Source organism: Macrobrachium rosenbergii, chromosome 47, assembly GCF_040412425.1.
Source record: "Macrobrachium rosenbergii isolate ZJJX-2024 chromosome 47, ASM4041242v1, whole genome shotgun sequence".
Taxonomy (NCBI): domain Eukaryota; kingdom Metazoa; phylum Arthropoda; class Malacostraca; order Decapoda; family Palaemonidae; genus Macrobrachium; species Macrobrachium rosenbergii.
Genome location: NC_089787.1, coordinates 30733124 through 30753123, shown reverse-complemented (window position 1 = coordinate 30753123; position 20000 = coordinate 30733124). Strand labels below are relative to the sequence as shown.

The 20000-nt window shown below is 36.5% G+C and overlaps 1 long non-coding RNA gene across 1 annotated transcript in view; it reads left to right on the top strand.

Moving 5' to 3' along the window:
* The window catches only part of LOC136830727 (uncharacterized), a 281759-nt gene that overhangs the window by 222742 nt on the left and 39017 nt on the right, over positions 1-20000 (top strand). The window contains exon 3 of the long non-coding RNA XR_010850727.1: positions 15192-15252. This is a non-coding gene — a long non-coding RNA (uncharacterized lncRNA). The remainder of the gene's footprint in view (positions 1-15191; positions 15253-20000) is intronic.

Here is a 20000-nt window from a genome sequence, read left to right as displayed (position 1 = left end):
GTTTCAGAATGATTCTTCAGTGCTTTCCACGAGTATTTAGGGAGTCCTAATTGCAGTTTCTGCAAAATCAGTCTTCCATTTTAGGGCAGTATGGTTTGTGACGAGTGCAAAATTAGTTGGATATTGGGGTTGTTAATGGCATAAGAGTGGAAAGAGATTTCAGTGCTGTGCTTAAGAATTTCTCTGAAGCGACTGGAGGTCTTTCTGAATGGAAGTAAGTCAGCATGATTCTCAAATTGCTGTTGAACGATAAGAAGCCAAAAATAAAAATCCTTTTACCTGTACTTTGAGGGGCCGTTTCCTCTTCCTTCGTTATCAGGGCTTTTTTTGTGAAACTTTCCATTGGCCTTTTTCCATTTTTATTCATGTTATTTGAGTATTATTTTCTCTGAAACATTCAGGTTTCCTTTAGAGATTGTATCTCTGAAATTGCTGCAGTTGTATTGAAGTTTTCTTGTATTGAGATTAAAATGAATTACCTGAGAGAGAGAGAGAGAGAGAGAGAGAGAGAGAGAGAGAGAGAGAGAGGATCGAAGATCAAATTACTGAGTTACCTACCTGAAAAGAGAGAAAGAGAGAGTTAGAAAGTTATTTTGAATTAAAGACAAACTTACCGAATTACCCAGGTCAAGATGGAGAAAGAGATATCGAAAACGGAAGGTTAAAATTGCCACTTTGCATAACGAGAGAGAAAAAGATTCTTTTCTCGAACCAAAGGGAAGATTTCTGGAGAGAGAGAGAGAGAGAGAGAGAGAGAGTTATGTGAAAGCCAAAGCTACTACAATACGTTAATAGGAGAGAGAGAGAGAGAGAGAGAGAGAGAGAGAGAGAGAGAGATACACGAAAGTCAAGGCTACTACAATACATTAAGAGAGAGAAGAGAGAGAGAGAGAGAGAGAGAGAGCGAGAGAGTTCTATGAAAGTCAAAGCTTCTACAGTGCAGAGAGAGAGAGAGAGAGAGAGTCATATGAAAGTCAAGGCTACTACAGTGCATTATGAGAGAGAGAGAGAGAGAGAGAGAGAGAGAGAGAGAGAGAGAGCAACAGCAGCTTTCGAAAGATGAAGTGCATTCAATTTCATGCCAGGCGACCGTTTTACACACGATAATCCGGTTATGTACACGACGGAGGCTAGCGGACGGGCCGGGGATGGGGGAGGGGGGGTCGCCGTGCAACTTTTTCGTCCGTCCGAGGAATTTAATCTGGGCGGCTATTTACCCGAAAGTAGTCGGGTAATCGCTTTTAAGCCCACGAGACGCATCGTAGGACAGCCGTGTTTACTGCTGTAGAATGCGCCGAGTTTTGTAAGTGCATTTCAATGCATGCAGGGGTAAATATATGCATGTGTATGCGTGTTGTGTTGTTGATGTTTTTTGTATTGAGAATGAACTGTACTGTCTACGAGAGAGAGAGAGAGAGAGAGAGAGAGAGAGAGAGAGAGAGAGAGAGAGAGAGAGAGAGAGAGAGAGAGAGAGAGAATCGAAGACCAATCTACTGACTTAACTGAAGATAGCAAGGAAAGAGAATTGTTTCATATATATATATATATATATATATATATATATATATATATATATATATATATATATATATATTATATTATTCCATGTCCTGTGTATGGATTGTAGACATAATAACGTGTATTTACAATGTTTTGTATATTCATATACTGCCCCTGAGCGTCCATATTTCAAAGCAGAGTTATGTAGTTTATGTCTATCTTTTCTGTTCTCTTATATTTATTTGAATATTGAGGTGTGCTGTGTCATTGGAAGTAAGGTAGACAAGCAAGCGAGAACTTTAAGTTCTACGTCTTATTTTACTGAAGTTTCAAAAGATTTTGTTTTTCTCTCTCTCTCTCTCTCTCTCTCTCTCTCTCTCTCTCTCTCTCTCTCTCTCTCTCTCGGCCTGAGATAGAAGTGTTTTGTTTAGGAAACGTGTATCTTTACAATCTTCCACGAGAGTACAGCTTGAAATTTTTGCAGCAATAATTAAATGTGAAAAATCTAATGTTTAACGTTCCTTTAGATATACGGCATTTTTTCTCATTGTAAATGGACTATACTAACATCTGGTTAGCATGAAAAACACGGAGCAGATATATGAAAAATTCTTAAAAAACACACAGAAAAAAATCAACACTTTAATTACCTCAAATTTGAAGAAAACAAGACATACGATGGTGGTGAAGATAAGCCGAGAGGTAAATGAAGATTAAAGAATTTTTGGTAAAGTATCCTTTAAAAAAAAAAAAAAAAAACAGTAAAACATGAGCCAAAAGTTTCTTCGGCGCAATCCAGTTTTCTGTACTGCCATTACAGTGTATAATCAAGGCCACCTAAAACAGATCTACCTTTCGGTGGTCTCGGTATAATGCTGTATGAGTCGCGGCCCATGAAACCTTGACCACGGCCCGGTGGTGGCCTGTCCCATATCGTTGTCAGAAGCACGATTATGGCTAACTTTAACCTTAAATAGAATAAAAACTACTGAGGCTAGAGGGTTGCAATGTGGTATGTTTGATGATTGGAGGGTGGATGATCAACATACCAATTTGCAACAGTATAGCCTCAGTAGTTTTTAAGATCTGAGGGAGGACAGAAAAAGTTCAGATGGACAGACAAAGCCTAGCACAACCGTTTTCTTTTACAGAAAACTGAAAAAAGACAAGAAAAAAAATCTTTTTAAATGTTATCTTTAAAAAAAAAACTTAAATGAAATTTTTCCCTTATTCTCCCTCGCGCCTTGAAAAGCAAAGAAGCAGAAAACATACGAACCCCTTGTGAGGGATTATCCGAAAAGTAAATTTTCAAACGATGCCCGCCCAGAATTTTCTCTTTATACCCGTGGATTAATACAAAGAAGACACACAGGGCGGAAAGAGGCTGGGTCATGTGTGCCCACTTGCTCAGGTCGCGGAGGTCAACAGCTGCTTATTGACCCGGTGTCTAATGTGTGGTGAACGAACAGCCACTTGACTGAAAAGAATGATGAGTCTGTTGGTGTTGCGCAGACCGCGCAGTGTTGCCAGACAGGTTCTCCCAAAGATTTGAGAAGGTAGCCGTTGACGAGATACTGAAAAGTCTTGATTTTTACCAATGAAATTTGATTTCAAAGATTAATTTTACTCTTATGACCAAGATCTTAGGTGAAAGAGACCCATTCTCAGATAACCCTACCTGAAATGTAATCAAATTTGCATAGATATATTTAATAAATTGGTGAAAGAAGTGTCAAATAGCTAGCGTATGGAGAGCTGATGTTCCTTGGCAACACTGTTCAGACAACATCGCCAAAATCAAAGGAAGTCTAAAGATTTATTTTTAAGTCCGTGCATGCAAACATGCTCTTAGACGGTCGTTGAAATCTCTTATGTACAGAGGATCTTGTTACACGTGTTGGTTTTTAATTAATTAGGGATATATTTAGCGCTCAGATATTTGCTTTGTAATTCTAATGTACTTTTTTGACGATAGTAACTTTAAGATTTACCGTTTTCTGAATGAATTTACCTTTTATGTGAAGTTATTGTTAGTACAATCAAACGACTGCTGAATTTTGCTCTTAATGAAACAAATGCAACAGAAAAATTAGAATGGAATGGAATATAGAGTTTAGGCCAAAGGCCAAGCACTGGGACCTATGAGGTCATTCAGCGCTGGAAAGGAAATTGAGAGTAGGTAGGTTGAAAGGTGTAACAGGAGGAAAACCTCAGAGTTGCACTGCGCAATAATTGTTAGGAGAGGGTGGATAGCAAGATGGAAGAAAGATAATATGGAAGGAGGTACAGTAAAAGGAATAAGATAATATGGAAGTAGGTACAGCAAAAGGAATAAGATAATATGAAAGGCGGTAAAGTAAAAGGAATGAAAATGGTTGCAACTAGGGGCCGAAGGGACGCTGCAAAGAACCTTTAGTAATGCCTACAGTGCACCGCAAAATTTTTTTTTTTTTGAAAGGAAAAAGTTAGATAAAATCCATTGAAAAATAGAGGCTGTGAAACCACTTTGCAAAATTGGTAATGAGGAGCGAGCGAGTAAATATTTTTTCTGTATCACCATTGATATTAGTTCATACGTATATTTATACTTTCTGTGTATATCTTTATTAAAGGTGATTTAGTTTTAGTGGCATACATCTCGGGGCGTTTCCAAAAGGTGCCTTTTGATGTAAGTAAACCAAAGCGTTGACTGTTTCTTGTATAATGACTTCATTGATATACAAAGATTCTAATTCAAAAGAGAGAGAGAGAGTATCTTCTGAGCGCTTTCATCCTCATAGGGTGAGGATTACCTCGTCGAGGCTCTCTCTCTCTCTCTCTCTCTCTCTCTCTCTCTCTCTCTCTCTCTCTCTGAAAACACCCTAACTGCGACCCACAAAGGTCTACCAATAGCTAGGTACGTAATTCACTGCTTGCTGCCCAGTTTGTGAGCTTAGTGTGCTACCATTCCTCCACGAGTTCACTAAGAGAGAGAGAGAGAGAGAGAGAGAGAGAGAGAGAGAGAGAGAGAGAAAACTGTGTTGTCTTACTGAATAAATACTTAATAACGGCATATTTATGAGAATTTTTTCTCTTTAGTGCGTAAAAGGTGCTAAGACTATGACAGCTTAATTGCTAATTTGAAGCAATATCACGAAAATTCGTGCTTTTAATATTTTTTCATATTATTAATATTTCTGCTTCATTATGACTCGTGACTAACTCACTGATTTGTGCAGCTATGTAAAATATTTTAAATTTATATAATATATATATATATATATATATATATATATATATATATATATATATATATATATATATATATATATATGTGTGTGTGTGTGTGTGTGTGTGTGTGTGTGTGTGTGTATGAATGGATAGATGATAAGATATAAAATTATTTTTGTCTGACTTTAGTACTTTGCAGATATTATTATTATTATTATTATTATTATTATTATTATTATTATTATTATCATTATTATATTATTATTATTATTATTATTGTATACTGAATAAATGCTGTTATCTTTAAAACCTTACCATGTTGCTCTTCTCTCTCTCTCTCTCTCTCTCTCTCTCTCTCTCTCTCTCTCTCTCTCTCTTTGTAGATTGAAGAGAAGGGAACTATATGAGTGCCTGTGGTATAGTGAATTGTGTACGTGGTTGCTAGTCGACTATTGTGAACCGCCGCAGAGAGAGAGAGAGAGAGAGAGAGAGAGAGAGAGAGAGAGAGAGGTAGTATAACCAGTACTTAGAAATGTAAATAATTATATAACCCCTCACCTCACCTGAGTTAAGTCGTTCATATGATATCCATAAGACTCTCTCTCTCTCTCTCTCTCTCTCTCTCTCTCTCTCTCTCTCTCTCTCTCTCTCTCCGAGAACCCTCATCAAGCCTGATAAGTCTTCATTATTTTTCTCGTGATCGTATTCACACGGGAGGCCCTTCTTCCACGGAACCCTTAATTATGACCTTATCTCCCTTTATCAAAGTGAGACGTTGCAGACTAGACCGTTGACGTGTACGTATGGCCCTATCGGTTTGTGATGCCATCCACTTGTGTGTGTGTTTGTGTGTGCGTGTGCGCGCGCGCGTATGCGTACGTTTATGAGTCTGGCTTCTCCTGTGGGTAAGTGTTTATGCATTGGAGTAAACATAGGTGATAAGTCTTATACCGGAATTTTCATATGAACGGTTTGTGATGTGGTGCCCTCTGTTTGTGCGTTTGTGGATCCTTGTTTCTTTACTATATTATTATTTTGTTTTGATATATTAAAAAAAATAATAAAATTGATAGGTAGATAGATAAGATGTGGTTGCTCAAAACATAATTTTTCATTAGGCTTGTAAATATTTTTTAATGGCCATTTGTTCATTTATGGTAAATTCACTAAACGATGTGTGTTTGTGTGTGTGTGTGTGTGTATGAGAGAGAGAGAGAGAGAGAGAGAGAGAGAGAGAGAGAAAGAACGTCCATTTCTTTGAAAGCGAGTTTCAGATAGGACGCAAGGCACTTGACATCTAATTAAGATGAAAGTAAAAACACAAAAAAATTATGAATAGATGAGTAATGGGGAATAAAAAAAAACTCACCCTTTCCAAAAGAAGAAGAAGAAGAAGAAGAAGAAGAAGAAAGGAAAAGGCGTTTGAGAATTAGGAGAAGTTCCATTAGGCAAGAGATAAAGGGGATCTCCATTAAAACAAGACAGCCTCGTTTTTTCCCCCTTTTCTCCAACATTCCGCCTTCTCTTGTTCTCTAATGGCGGACAAGTGTGTGCCGCAGACGGCTGCATTTGCTGCTCGTTTGTCAACGAATTTACCTGAGAGAGAGAGAGAGAGAGAGAGAGAGAGAGAGAGAGAGAGAGAGAGAGAGAGAGAGAGAGAAATTCTTTACTCTGTTCAAGAGTATTTTCATTACCTCCTTGTAAGATGTAGAAGTATTCATTTACAGTAATTGGTATAAGTCCCGGTAACGTTTTAGTTTTCTGTAAAAGAAAACTATTGAGATGGCTTTGTCTGTCTGTCCGCCCTCAGATCTTAAAAACTACTGAGGCTAGAGGGCTGCAAATTGGTATGTTGATCATCCACCCTCCAGTCATGGAATATACCAAATTGCAGCCCTCTAGTCTCAGCAGTTTTTATTTTATTTAGGGTTAAATTTTGCCATAATCCTGCTTCTGGCAACGATATAGGTCATGCCACCACCGGGCCGTGGTTAAAGTTTCGTGGGCCGCTGCTCATACAACATTATACCGAGACCACCAAAAGATAGATCTATTTTCGGTGGCCTTGATTATACGCTGTACAGAAAACTCGATTGCGCCAAAGAAACTTCGACGCAGTTTTTACTTGTTTTTTTTTGTTCTGCTTTTGGAAGTAGCGTTTGTCTTTTTTTCTTTTTTTTAGTAAATGTCCATAGTTAATTTCTCTTGAAAATTTTTTTTAAAGGTAAAAGTCATAATCAGTCCTTTTGTGTTTCGTGAAGGTAAAGTCTGCCACCAGTTCTCTTCCCGTAGGGTGGTAGTGCCTTCAGTGCACCTCACGTGTTGCACTGTAGGCAGTGCCCCTTCGGCCCCTAACTGCAACCTCTTTCATTCCTTTTACTGTACCTCCGTTCATATTTTCTTTCTTTTATCGGACTTTCCACTCCTCTCTCAAACATTTGTTTCATAGTGCAACTGCGAGGTTTCCTCCTGTTACACCTTTTCAACCTTCTTAACTGTCAATTTCCCTTTCTGCGCTGAATGACCTCATAGGCCCCAGCGCTTGGCCGTTGGCCCAAATTCCACCAGTTCTTTAATATTTTTAAAGGAAACATCCACAGTAAAATAATTTTTTTTTTAATGGAATGACCTTTATCTCTTCAAGGTAAATGTCCACAATTAGTTCTTTTGTACTTATGGAAACTAAACGACCATTATCAGTTCTTTATTTTTTTTTAAATTGAAACCCCGCTATCAATTCCTCTGCAGTATATTTAATTCTTTAGTGATTAATTCTAATTTACAATTTCTGGCTTAAATCTTGTTCTGATTTATAGTTGCGTGTTTGTGATTTTGCTAGAATGTGATTTTCAGTTTTTATTATGTTGATTTACAGTAATAACTTTTCTTTAATGTAGGAGGAACACGCAGATATTCTCCCCATAACGTAAGTTCAAAGTAACTTCGTTTCTCATCACACAGAGGGGAAAATATTGAATAAATTTGATGTCTCATTTTATATGGGACGATTTTGTGATTTCCATTGAACATGAATTCAGTTTTTCATTAAAAACTTGGTGATTTCTGTTCCATAACAGGAGGCAAAAAGTAAAACTTTGTGCATTAAAATAAAAACGAACTCAGCAATGGTAGAGATTTTCTACGTCCGTGTCCTTGCTGTTTTAAAATGTACGTTTTCTCTTTTGGGCAGTGTAATGTTCTTAGGACAATTTCTTTTCGTCTGAGCGTGAATTACAGATTTTAAATAGTTTTTTGAAGGAGCAGACGTTATCTCTTACTTTTCCCGAGAGAGAGAGAGAGAGAGAGAGAGAGAGAGAGAGAGAGAGAGAGAGAGAGAGAGAGAGAGAATGGAAATTGGTAGGTAAGTAGAAAATGTTAGAAAATGAGAAATAAACAGGATGATATAATGGTATTTACTATCTTTGAAATGTGAAGATTTCTGAGGCCTGAGAGAGAGAGAGAGAGAGAGAGAGAGAGAGAGAGAGAGAGAGAGAGAGAGAGAGAGAGAGAGAGTTGAAATGTCAACGAAGCTAAAGCCTGTAAGAGAGAGAGAGAGAGAGAGAGAGAGAAAAGAGAGAGAGAGTTAAAATGTCAACGTAGCTGAAGAGAGAGAGAGAGAGAGAGAGAGAGAGAGAGAGAGAGAGAGAGAGAGAGAATACGTTTTGAATATGAACTGACCCACCGAGATGTTGGGGGTTATCGTTGGATAAAGCGATCAACAGGACTCTCTCTCTCTCTCTCTCTCTCTCTCTCTCTCTCTCTCTCTCTCTCTCTCTCTCCAGGTCGCAAAGCCATTAACCTTAGCACGCCTAATCTCTGCTCTTTTGTCGCTGTTGTATTTCAAGGGAAAAATGCTTTGGAGAGAGGAGGGGGGGGGGGAGGGGGAGGTAGGAGGTCGACGGGGAGGGAAGCCTGGACAGAGCTCTCTCTTGTTGCCCTGTCTACTCTGAGATGATTACAGATAATTTTCGAAATGTTTGAAAAGTCCTCAAACCCCCCCCCCCAAACAACCCCACTCCAACAAGAGAGTTAGTGAAGAAAATTCGATTTCTCATAGAAAGGAAAACTAATAATTAAAAAATTCCTTAAAACAAATTTTTTTTTTTTGGGGGGGGAACCACTTTTGAAGTGTTGGTAGTAATTTGATCAGAACTGATTTATTTTGCTTTTAAGAACTCTTCAGTAAATCATTTTAGTTCTTGTATTCTAATGTACATGGTAGAAAGTTTTTTTTTATATGTAATGAGAGAGAGGGAGAGAGAGAGAAAGTGTTCTCATAATTATGTCGTTTGAAAGAGAGAGAGAAAAAGAGAGAGTAATAATGATGTTTTATAACTTATAGTTTCAACAAAGAAAAGGCCGTGACGGTATTCTATAGGAAAAGGAAAGTCTGGCAGAGAAAGAGAGACAGTATTGTTCAATAAGTGCAGTGCGTAAAAAAGAGAGAGAGAGAGAGAGAGAGAGAGAGAGAGAGAGAGAGAGAGAGAGAGAGAGAGAGAGAGAGAGAGAGAGAGAGAGTTCCCGTAACCATGTCCTTTTAATGAGAAAGGCAATTATAATATTATTTTATAAGTATTATATTTGAAAGAGAGAGAGAGAAGAGTGCGAGAATATACTATGTATATAGTACTTGAGAGAGAGAGAGAGAGAGAGAGAGAGAGAGAGAGAGAGAGAGAGAGAGAGAGAGTTCCCGTAACACTGTCCTTTTAATGAGAAAGGGATTTATAACATTATTTTATAACTATTACATTTTAAACAGAGAGAAGGGTGTGAAAATATACTATGTATATAGTACGAGAGAGAGAGAGAGAGAGAGAGAGAGAGAGAGAGAGAGAGAGAGAGAGAGAGAGAGAGAGTACCCCTCCGAACCTTTTTCCCTGTATCCCAACAAGGCGAATCTTTAATTGGTAACTCAAAACCGACCGATGAGATCGAAGGCGATAAACGGAACCTTCTTTTAGAAGGAGATCAATAACTTCCCTTTTATGAGCGTCCCCGTATAATGCCCTTCTGGCACGGAGAGCGGATTGTCATTCTATTCGAAGGGGGGGGGAGGGGGGTGTTACTCGTTAAGTGTTCGGTATTCGAAAAATCACGACTCGGTTTTCAGCTCTTTAATTCGCTTGCAGAGTTTCGGAAGTTTTGTCCCTAATTGAGAAGTGTCGGTTGTCGTATTTATATATATAGATATAATATATATATATATATATATATATATATATATATATATATATATATATATATATATATATATATATATATATATATATATATATTTTATATATATATATATATATATATATAATATACATGCCACAGATAAATACCTACATTTTTCGTGTAGTCTGTATTTATTGGGAATACTTATTTCAAAGTTATTTATAATTACTTATTTACAGTTTTCCGAAAGTTCTGTTCCAATATAGATGAAAGTTTTATTAAACAGGTTTTATAAGCTTGGTATTTAACTAGATAATAATGGCAAATTAAACGACTGTAATTTTTAATTCTAAATCTTCATAATATTTTGAGGTTAATATATTTTATGATTTGTGATTAAGAGCTCTTTTAACCTTATTTACCATTAAATTTTTATTTTGTTTTATTGAGGTAAATATTTGTTCCCTTTTTCCTAGAGATGTTATACAGAGAACGTACTTTTTATTATAATTATTGTCATTTTATTTCTAAGTCTTCATAATATTTTGAGGCTAATGTTATTTATGATTTGTGGCTAAGAGTTCTTATAAGTTTATTTATCAAAAAATTTTTATTTTTCTTTTATTACGATATATATATTTGTTCACTTTTCCCTAGAGATATTATACAGGGAACATACTTTTTATTATAGCTAATATTTACTGTAAATAAATTCCTATGAATCTAAGGTCAGTATCTATTGAATGGGATTGAATTTACACTTTAACCAATTCATAACTGAAAACCAAACTGAATAATTCTGGAAACAGTTGAAAATAGCCAATGCGTTGCGTGGAGCTCAAAAGGAGAAGAATGACCTCATTTAATTTCCTGTCTCACGAAAGGGGGAGAGAAACAAATGAAGTGCCAAGGGCCTGGCACCTGGTCTTAAGGGCCCTTATTCCCTTATTGATAGCTCGAGTGTTAAGCGTTGACCACGTGGGTCCGGCTTCTTTAGGGGTAAAGGGTGCCAGCCACTTGTGGCCCTCTGGGTCGAGTTTCGCCAACCTGCTGGGATCCACATGGCCCTGACCGTTTTCGCCTACCCCTGGGTCAGGGGGCACCTACCCACGGGCTTCCCTTGTTCCATTGCCCCTACCCCCACCGTTTCCATCCACCTTTCAGAAGGGAAACTCCCCACCATCCTGAGGGCCATCTACTACCCCAAGGGAGCCACGTCCCTCTTCCCCCAGGGGGATGAAGGATATACCCTCCCTAAGGGTATATCCTCTCTCCTCTCTCTCTCTCTCTCTCTCTCTCTCTCTTCATGTGTTCCCCTTTTGTGTGGTGTTTTATTACCCTTCTTTTTCCCCCGTCGCAATTTTCACGGTCATGTGTTTTCTTGTACACAAATGATATATTTTTTCCCCTAAACGACTTCTGCCCCTGTTTCGTTTGTAAGTTGCCTGGTAGCTCAGCATAGCTTTATATTTTAAATTTAGTATTTAAGTATTAACTACTACTACTACTACTACTACTACTACTAATAATACTAACTAATAATAATAATAATAATAATAATAATAATAATAATAATAATAATAATAATTTTGTTGTTAAAAAGTTCTCAACATAATTTACTTTATTTTGAAATTGTCTGGAAAACTGTGATTTTTATATTCCTTGAATTTTCTTTGTATTTTGTTTAATCTTGTCTTCTAATGACAGATATATCGACAAACTCATCGAAACGACTGAGTCACTCAACCCTTTATTTTGTTTCATGTTATTTATTTATATTGTTATGCATTAGGACCAACAACCATATCAGAACCTGATATGGTCGGCAATAACAATGACCAGTCATGATCATCATTGTATCCATGTTGATAGATAATGAGAGCTTTATATAGATATAATTCTAATGATAATGAAGGAGTTAAAAGTAAATTAGATAGCATTAGTGATAGTGTAAAGGTGTGTATAGTTATATTAATAAAAATAAATTAGGTAATGTACTAACAGCAAAGAAGTTAAATTAAAATATTTTTCCTGTAAATTTTACTTTAATAATTAACATTACTTTAACAAGAAGGATGATGTTAAAGATAAGCAAAAACAACATTTATAAATTCACAGCGAATACTAAAGGATAGATAAAAAGAGACTAACGAACGCTGATGAGGTCCACAGTTTGAGTCTCTCTCTCTCTCTCTCTCTCTCTCTCTCTCTCTCTCTCTCTCTCTCTCTCTCTCTCTCTTGAGCGCAAGCCTCCTGATAATTGCTTTCATATTGTCCAAACGGTTTTGAGGTTCGAGGTAGCATTTTGTGTGGCGTAATGGCAGCGTGGGTTGTTTGTTAAGGTTAAAAATGTCCTTTTTGGGCGACTGTGAGGCGTCCCTTAGGATTCTCAGCCGCTCACTTGGCCGGATCTCATGCCTCATTGTGACTCATTGGTGGTCGAACCTAAAATCTTCCTCTTCAGTTTTATCGATTTCTGTAAAAGAAAACTATTGAGATGGCTTTGTCTGTCCGTCCGCACTTTTTCTGTCCGCCCCCAGATCTTAAAAACTACTAAGGCTAGAGGGCTGCAAATTGATATGTTGATCATCCACCCTCCAGTCATCCAACATACCAAATTGCAGCCCCGTAGTCTCATGTTTTTTTAATTTATTTAAGGTTAAAGTTAGCCATAATCGTGCGTCTGGCAACGATATAGGCCAGGCCACCACAGGGCCGTGGTTAAAGTTTCATGGGCCGCGGCTCATACAGCATTATAACGAGACCACCGAAAGATAGCTCTATTTTCGGTGGCCTTGATTATACGCTGTAAAGAGAACTCGATTTCGTTCGGCGCATTATTTACTTGTTGTGTTATCAATATCCAGTCATCATTTCTACCATCAACATCCAGTGTATATAGACAGTCTACAGTTTTTGTTTCTCAGGGCTACCCATTAGTCTTCTCTTTCTACATTGTATATGTTGGTATTACTTTCTCCCACTTACACGGTACATGTGGAGCGGCCATTAACGTTGGTACAAGACCGGCGGTACAGAAGGAGTTTGGTTTCACGGTAGTAGAAATCGTATAGCTTTAAGTCATAGTGCTGATTGCCCTAAGGTTACGCCGCCTCTGTTTGACGTTGGCTGCATACATACATACATACTTATATATAATATGAAGATATATATACATATATATATTATATATATTTATATATATGCTAATTAATAATAGCATAGACTTAACAATTCAGGAAAAGAAAAGATCAACAAATTTTTGCAAACAGTCTGCCTCTCTCTCTCTCTCTCTCTCTCTCTCTTCTTCTTTCTCTCTCTCTTCTCTCTCTCTCTATATATATATATATATATATATATATATATATATATATATATATATATAGAGAGAGAGAGAGAGAGAGAGAGAGAGAGAGAGAGAGAGAGAGAAAAAGGTACTGTTCTTTAAAATTTGTTGATCTTCACATTTCCTGAATTGTTAAGTCTATACTAATGTTAATTGTGGGATTGAAAATCCTAACGTACTGTATAATACTACCCCGGATTATGGAATAGCAGGCATTGGTGAGAGTTTGTAGAATAACTAATAACCAGAGTAAAAGAAAGTCTTAAGTAAAAGTAAACAAAAATTAAATTACGTAGAAAGTGTGAATTTATAGTAATATTCAGTGGAAGAAAAAGTATTTTTAGAATTTTCCTACTTTGTCTTAGTAAGGATTGAAAAGGTAACGTCTCCCAAATGTGAATTTAGAGTAATATTCAGTAAAATAATAAATTTTAAAAGAATTTTTCCTAAGCCGTGGTAGGAGTTTAAAAATTAAGGTCTCTCACAGATATCTTACTTTTTTCTTGATTTTTAGTTTCCTGTAAAAGATAACGATTGTGCCGCTTTGTCTGTCCGTCCGCACTTTTTCTGTCCGCCCTCAGATCTTATAAACTACTGAGGCTAGAGGGCTGCAAATTGGTATGGTGATCATCCACCCTCCGATCATCAAACATACCAGATTGCAGCCCGCTGGCCTCAGTAGCTTTTATTTTATTTAATGTTAAAGTTAACAATAATCGTGCTTCTGGCAACGATGTAGGACAGGCCACCACCGGGCTATGGTTAAAGTTTCATGGGCCGTAGCTCATACAGCATTATACCGAGACCACCGAAAGATAGCTCTATTTTCGGTGGCCTTGATTATACGCTGTAGCTCCTGTACAGAAAACTCGATTGCGCCGAAGAAACTTCGGCGCATTTTTCAACTTGTTTTTATTAGGCACCCTCGTAACGCCCCAAAAACCTCACGAACTGTTTACCCCATAATCCCCAAGTTCTCACAAAGGCCTTGTGTTTATTTACATGTTTGTGTACGAGATCAGCAGCTGTGTTTTTTGGGACCTGAATTTCCCCTCGACACCGAATCTTAATTTTTTCCCCTCTTCTTTTCTTCCCTTCTTTTTTTCCTCTCTTCTTTTTTTTCCTCTCACGAAAGAACCTGACGAAGGACGAGTCGTCATTAGGGAGATCTTGTTTCTCAGAATTCGTTGGTTAATGAATTTCTGTTGAGAGAGAGAGAGAGAGAGAGAGAGAGAGAGAGAGAGAGAGAGAGAGAGAGAGAGAGAGAGAGAGGGGAGATATTACTACAACGGGCGTGTTTTATTGTCAGGGTTGAGAGGGGAAGGGAGAGGGAAAAGATCTTCGGATAACAGAAGGAATGAATGATATTTGGATGATGGAGGGGGGAAAAAGATATTGTGGGGAGATGAGTCATATTAAATCTCTTGTTTTATGTTCATCTCATTCTTCGTTTTTTTTTATTCATCTTCTTCTTTGAGGGATGGGAATTATGCGTAGGTTGTGTGTTGTATCAGCGTCATCATTATCATCCTTATCATCATCATCATCATCATCATTAGAGAGAGAGAGAGAGAGAGAGGAATGAATTGTCCGAAATTTGGGACTGCGCATCATAATCTTCATCATATTTTTTTTTCAGCAGTAAGATTAGAATTAATTACCTTGGCTGCCTTAGAGTTTAATGGTTTAAAGCGGTTGTCATTTTTTAAATATCAAAAGAAAAATATATTCAAATTTTGTAAAGAAGGCACGTTTTTGTGTCAAGCGCTATTTTCCTAATTAAAATTACTACATATAATTGTGATTATATTACCATTTTAGTTTTTGATGTGAATCTTTAGAGTGTTTTAGTTTTATATGAAAGAAAATATTCATAGAACTATGTATGTAAGGATTAAGCTGAAGAAATGCAGTGTCTGTCCTTTCGCATTTTGTTTATGTAAACTAATTATTATTTTTTTCCTTTCTTTTTCAGGTTGTTATTTTTACACATATCTCTTACGATAAAGACTAAGATAGCCAGCGTCTTCCGAAAGGTAAGTCGAGATTTAGTCAATATTCGTAATTTTATTGTTCACCGTTCCTCCGGCCGGTTATCTTGTTACCTGGCGTAATTTAGAATACCGATTTTGTTTCGTGAATTGTACTGGCTTGATTATTTTAAGATGATAATTCTTAGTGAGTGTAACATAAACAAGCGAGGGTATGTAAAAATAGGCAAATAGAGATTTGTATATTTATTTGTTTATTTAGAAATATTTATTTATTTATCAGTGCGCATATACGTACATCCATACTTCGGATTTTAAGAGAATTTTTTGTATTATCTTGATTTTCCGCCCCTCCTCCTCCTCCTCCTCCTCCTCCTCCTCCTCCACCTCCACCTCCACCTCCTCCTCCCTCCTCCTCCTCCTCCACCTCATTGTCCTCTCCATCCTCTCCCCTCACCTTTCTTACATTCCCCCACCCCCTCCTCTTACTCCCCCTTCCTCTTGCTGTTAATCAGCATATCTCCCTACTCGCAGCGAGAGCAATAATAAAGCGAAGGTAAAAACAAGGCAAGGAAAAAAAAAATTCATATTTCTTGACAGCCTCATCATAAAACCCCGAGATCTGCGAAGATTCGTCTTAAGAAGCTGGATATTATCAGGGACCCATCTGCGCCGTGAGAGAGAGAGAGAGAGAGAGAGAGAGAGAGAGAGAGAGAGAGAGAGAGAGAGAGAGAGAGAGAGAGAAGGGATTGGAGATATGGAGAAAAGATGTGAGAGAGAGAGAGAGAGAGAGAGAGAGAGAGAGAGAGAGAGAGAGAAGGGATTGGAGATCGAGATGGAAAAAAGATGAGAGAGAGAGAGAGAGAAAGAGAGAGAGAGAGAGAGAGAGAGAGAGAGAGAGAGAGAGAGAGGAAGGAATTGGAGATCGAGATGGAGAAAGGATGAGAGAGAAAGAAATGATTGGAGTTCGAGATGGAGAAAAGTTGGGAAAGAGAGAGAGAGAGAGAGAGAGAGAGAGAGAGAGAGAGAGAGAGAGAGAGAGAGAGACAACAAAGATAAAGACAAAGAAGGAATAGACTGGAGATCGAGATGGAGAAAAGATGAGGGATGGAATGGAGAAGTAGAAATGGATTGTTTTGGTTAAAGGCTAGATATGAAAGGGTCGAATTTTGTTCAAACCGGTTGTTTGAGATATGCTTTTAAAACGACACTTCATTTACTGTTCCTTTAATGAGATTGCACTTAAACTTATGCATGTGTATCTGTTTCTGTATATGTATATTATAGCATATATATATATAAATATATATATATGTGTATCTATATATACAGATATATATATATATACATACATATATATATATATATATATATATATATATATATATATATATATATATATATATATATATATATATATATATATATAATTCCTTGCAGTGTGGACAGGAGATAGATTTTAGAATAAGAAACCATAATTGAAAAAAGTTTTTCTAATGCATATACACTATTAAGAAAATTTAATCATCTTCTCATAGATATTCTGTGCAAAATAAGATTATACTCACTATGTGATGGAGCCCACCATTAAGAAATAAGGCAGCATGCATATATAATGACCACATTAAATCACTTTTCATTCCATAATGTCAGCAAATATAATTAAGGTGCTGGAGATACGCAATTTATATGCAAGGAAGTCACCTTGATGCGAAATTCATAAGTAACCAGCTGACACTGTCCGAAAGGATTCTGAAATTCTATTTGCTTTTTTTTTTTTTTTTTGCCAGATCTTACTTTACAGAGAATTATGCAAAGATGAATATTTTTAGAGGGTAATTAGATGGGAGGTTTTTCAAAATATGGTACATTTTTAAATTTTTTTTAACTATAGATTCCATGTTTTAGCGGGAGTCTATTGTTGTTGAATATTAATAGGTAATCTGGTTTAGATCTATAACTTTGTATACCAACTTCGAGGTAGATGTTTAGAGCTGTAAATCATATATTTATAGAAGTATGGCGTTGCCTATACTTAAGTACCTTATATTTATGTTACGACTTAGTTTAACGCAAATATGGGCGAACAGAGTAGAGTACCAGTTCTCATGTTTTGGGTCTCAGTATGGGAAGTGACTGCGTGCATATATATATATATATATATATATATATATATATATATATATATATATATATATATATATATATATATATATATATATATATATATATATATATATATATATATATATATATATATATATATATATATATATATATATATATATAAGAAATAAGAAATATGGATAGAGTTTTTACAAAATAAACTGCCTAAGACACACCTGTTGACCTGCTTTGTCATTTAACGAGTACATATTTCTCATACTAATTTTTAAATTTAGTTCTAGAGTAATTAATTTTTATGAATATACTGAAAAACATTTCGTTATAGCCATTGGATTGCTTATGGTATGAGAACTGATACCCCGGACGCGAGTTCGAATCTCGGCCGGGCATCAGAATGTCTGCATTTCTTTCTTCAGTGGGATTTTGGTTTAGTAGTGACAAGCGTTTCAGAAACGCTGAGAAATCGAGAAGTAAAGAGGGCACTGGGGTTACTAAAAGTGACTTAGGAATCTGGTAAAAAGTGACCTGTAGATCCTAAATATTTAAATTAAACCTCTCTGTGTAGCATTAACTTTCCAGAATGTGTATTTTTAGGAATTTCTAATTATGAATTTGAGTACTCGTGCAGAGGATAATGGCCATTGTAGTTCCATTCAGGGCTCCTAGTGAAAAATACACCATTGAATAATCTTCTTAAAGAAAATTAAAATGTATTCATACGGAAAATTTCATTTTAGAAACCCATAATTATAAAGAACCTGTGAGAAAGTGAATTAATGTTAGGCTTATTCATTCGAATAATTAGTTCTAATAAAAACTAAGGGACTGAATTTTTCCTAAATAGTGGATACGAATTAAATCCCATTTATTATGCGACAATATATCTGTCAGAAGTCATCGATGTCAGACCAGTTTAATATGGGATTTTAGGCCCATTAAATTATCCTAAATTTTTCGGTCTTTTTCTCGAAGTAATTTGAAACGAGTACAGTCCTTTTTTTCGAAAGTTTACTCATTTCAATAATTCGTATTTTAAGCCACAAAACGAATTTGAGGCAAAATCCCCCGAGATTTATGGACGTGTTCCATAATGTATTTGGACACTCTAAATCCCATTTCTCCTCCCTTTTGAAAAACAACCACAGGAGCAGAGACCAGTCTTTTTTTAAAACTCCAGCACTTCGTGAGAGAAGCAGCAGTAGGTAAGTCAATGCATCCTATTTAGCTGGTGGTCACAGGTGAGTTCCCACCAGCTTCTGGAATGTGTGCGAGGGACCGAAAGGTAATCCTGGATTTAGTGTGCGAGGGATTGGAAAGCCTCCTCCTCCTCCTCCTCCTCCTCCTCCTGACGCTGTAATCCCTCGCCTTCTGCGTTACGTCACGTTGCTGGCAGTTCTCAAGCAGAAGAAGAAGAGGCCAGAGTTCTCTCTCTCTCTCCTTCACCCTGTTCCTCTTGGGAACGTTTGTTGCTTGCGTCTCGATCCGTCGTTGAGGCTTAAGATTTAAGTTTTTTTTCTTAATATTTAAATTTGCACAGGTATTTTTTCCGTTCCGAATCCTCCTTGAAGCTTAAGCTTGGGGTCTGAATCTTCCTTGAAGCTTAAGCTTGGGGTCTGACTCTTCCTTGAAGCTTAAGTTTGAGTCTAAACCCAGTTTCAAGCTTTGCAAACAGAGTCTCTTCATAGTTTGTTTTGGTAAGATGGTTGTTTACATTTTGATACATCTCGGGATTAAGTATGAGTATAGAATTTATATATATATATATATATATATATATATATATATATATATATATATATATATATATATATATATATATATATATATATATATATATCCAACAATGCCAGTTCACTGTGTATAAAGTTATTACTTTCACAGAGGACCTCAGTAATACGGAAGGCTCAAAAGAGGACATTCTATATTTCCAAGCTTTCAGAGGCTCGTCTGCCTCCATCTTCAGGGAACCAAATAATGAAAACACATTCATTATCCAGATATATATATATATATATATATATATATATATATATATATATATATATATATATATATATACATATACATATACATATACATATACATATATATATACACATATATATAATGCGGACGCTGTAATAGTTCTGATAACCCCTGAGGCTCAAGTCCAACCTTAGACCTATAAGCTTCAACTTCTCATCCTCAGTCAAGGTATTCTTTTCCTTCACTTAGGAACATTGCTATTACTTGACCCTTCTTCGAGTCTTGAAAACAACATAGTCTTGGGACATTGGCCCGGGGTACGTACTGGACGCTTGAGGAGCTTTTTGGCTACAAAGATTTGCATATAGATTACCTTCCACCTTCAGATTGCGAGGGTTTGCGCAAAATTGGCTTTTGGGTTTTTTACTCCGGAGGGTTGGTAACATTTTGTTTTCTGAATACAGAATTAATACTTCTGTTTATAATGGGTGATGATTTTTAGCCGATGAGTAATAATGATACTAATAATAATAATGTCGATGATAGTAATAATTATTATTATTGAAGGTAGTAGCTGCATCATCTGCATTCGATTTATACAAAGTTTTCTCTATCTCTGATAACTGATTTTTCAGGGTTGCTACATTCAGCATTAACTCGCCAACGATTGTCATTCTTGGAGAGGAGAGCAGTTGCAAACC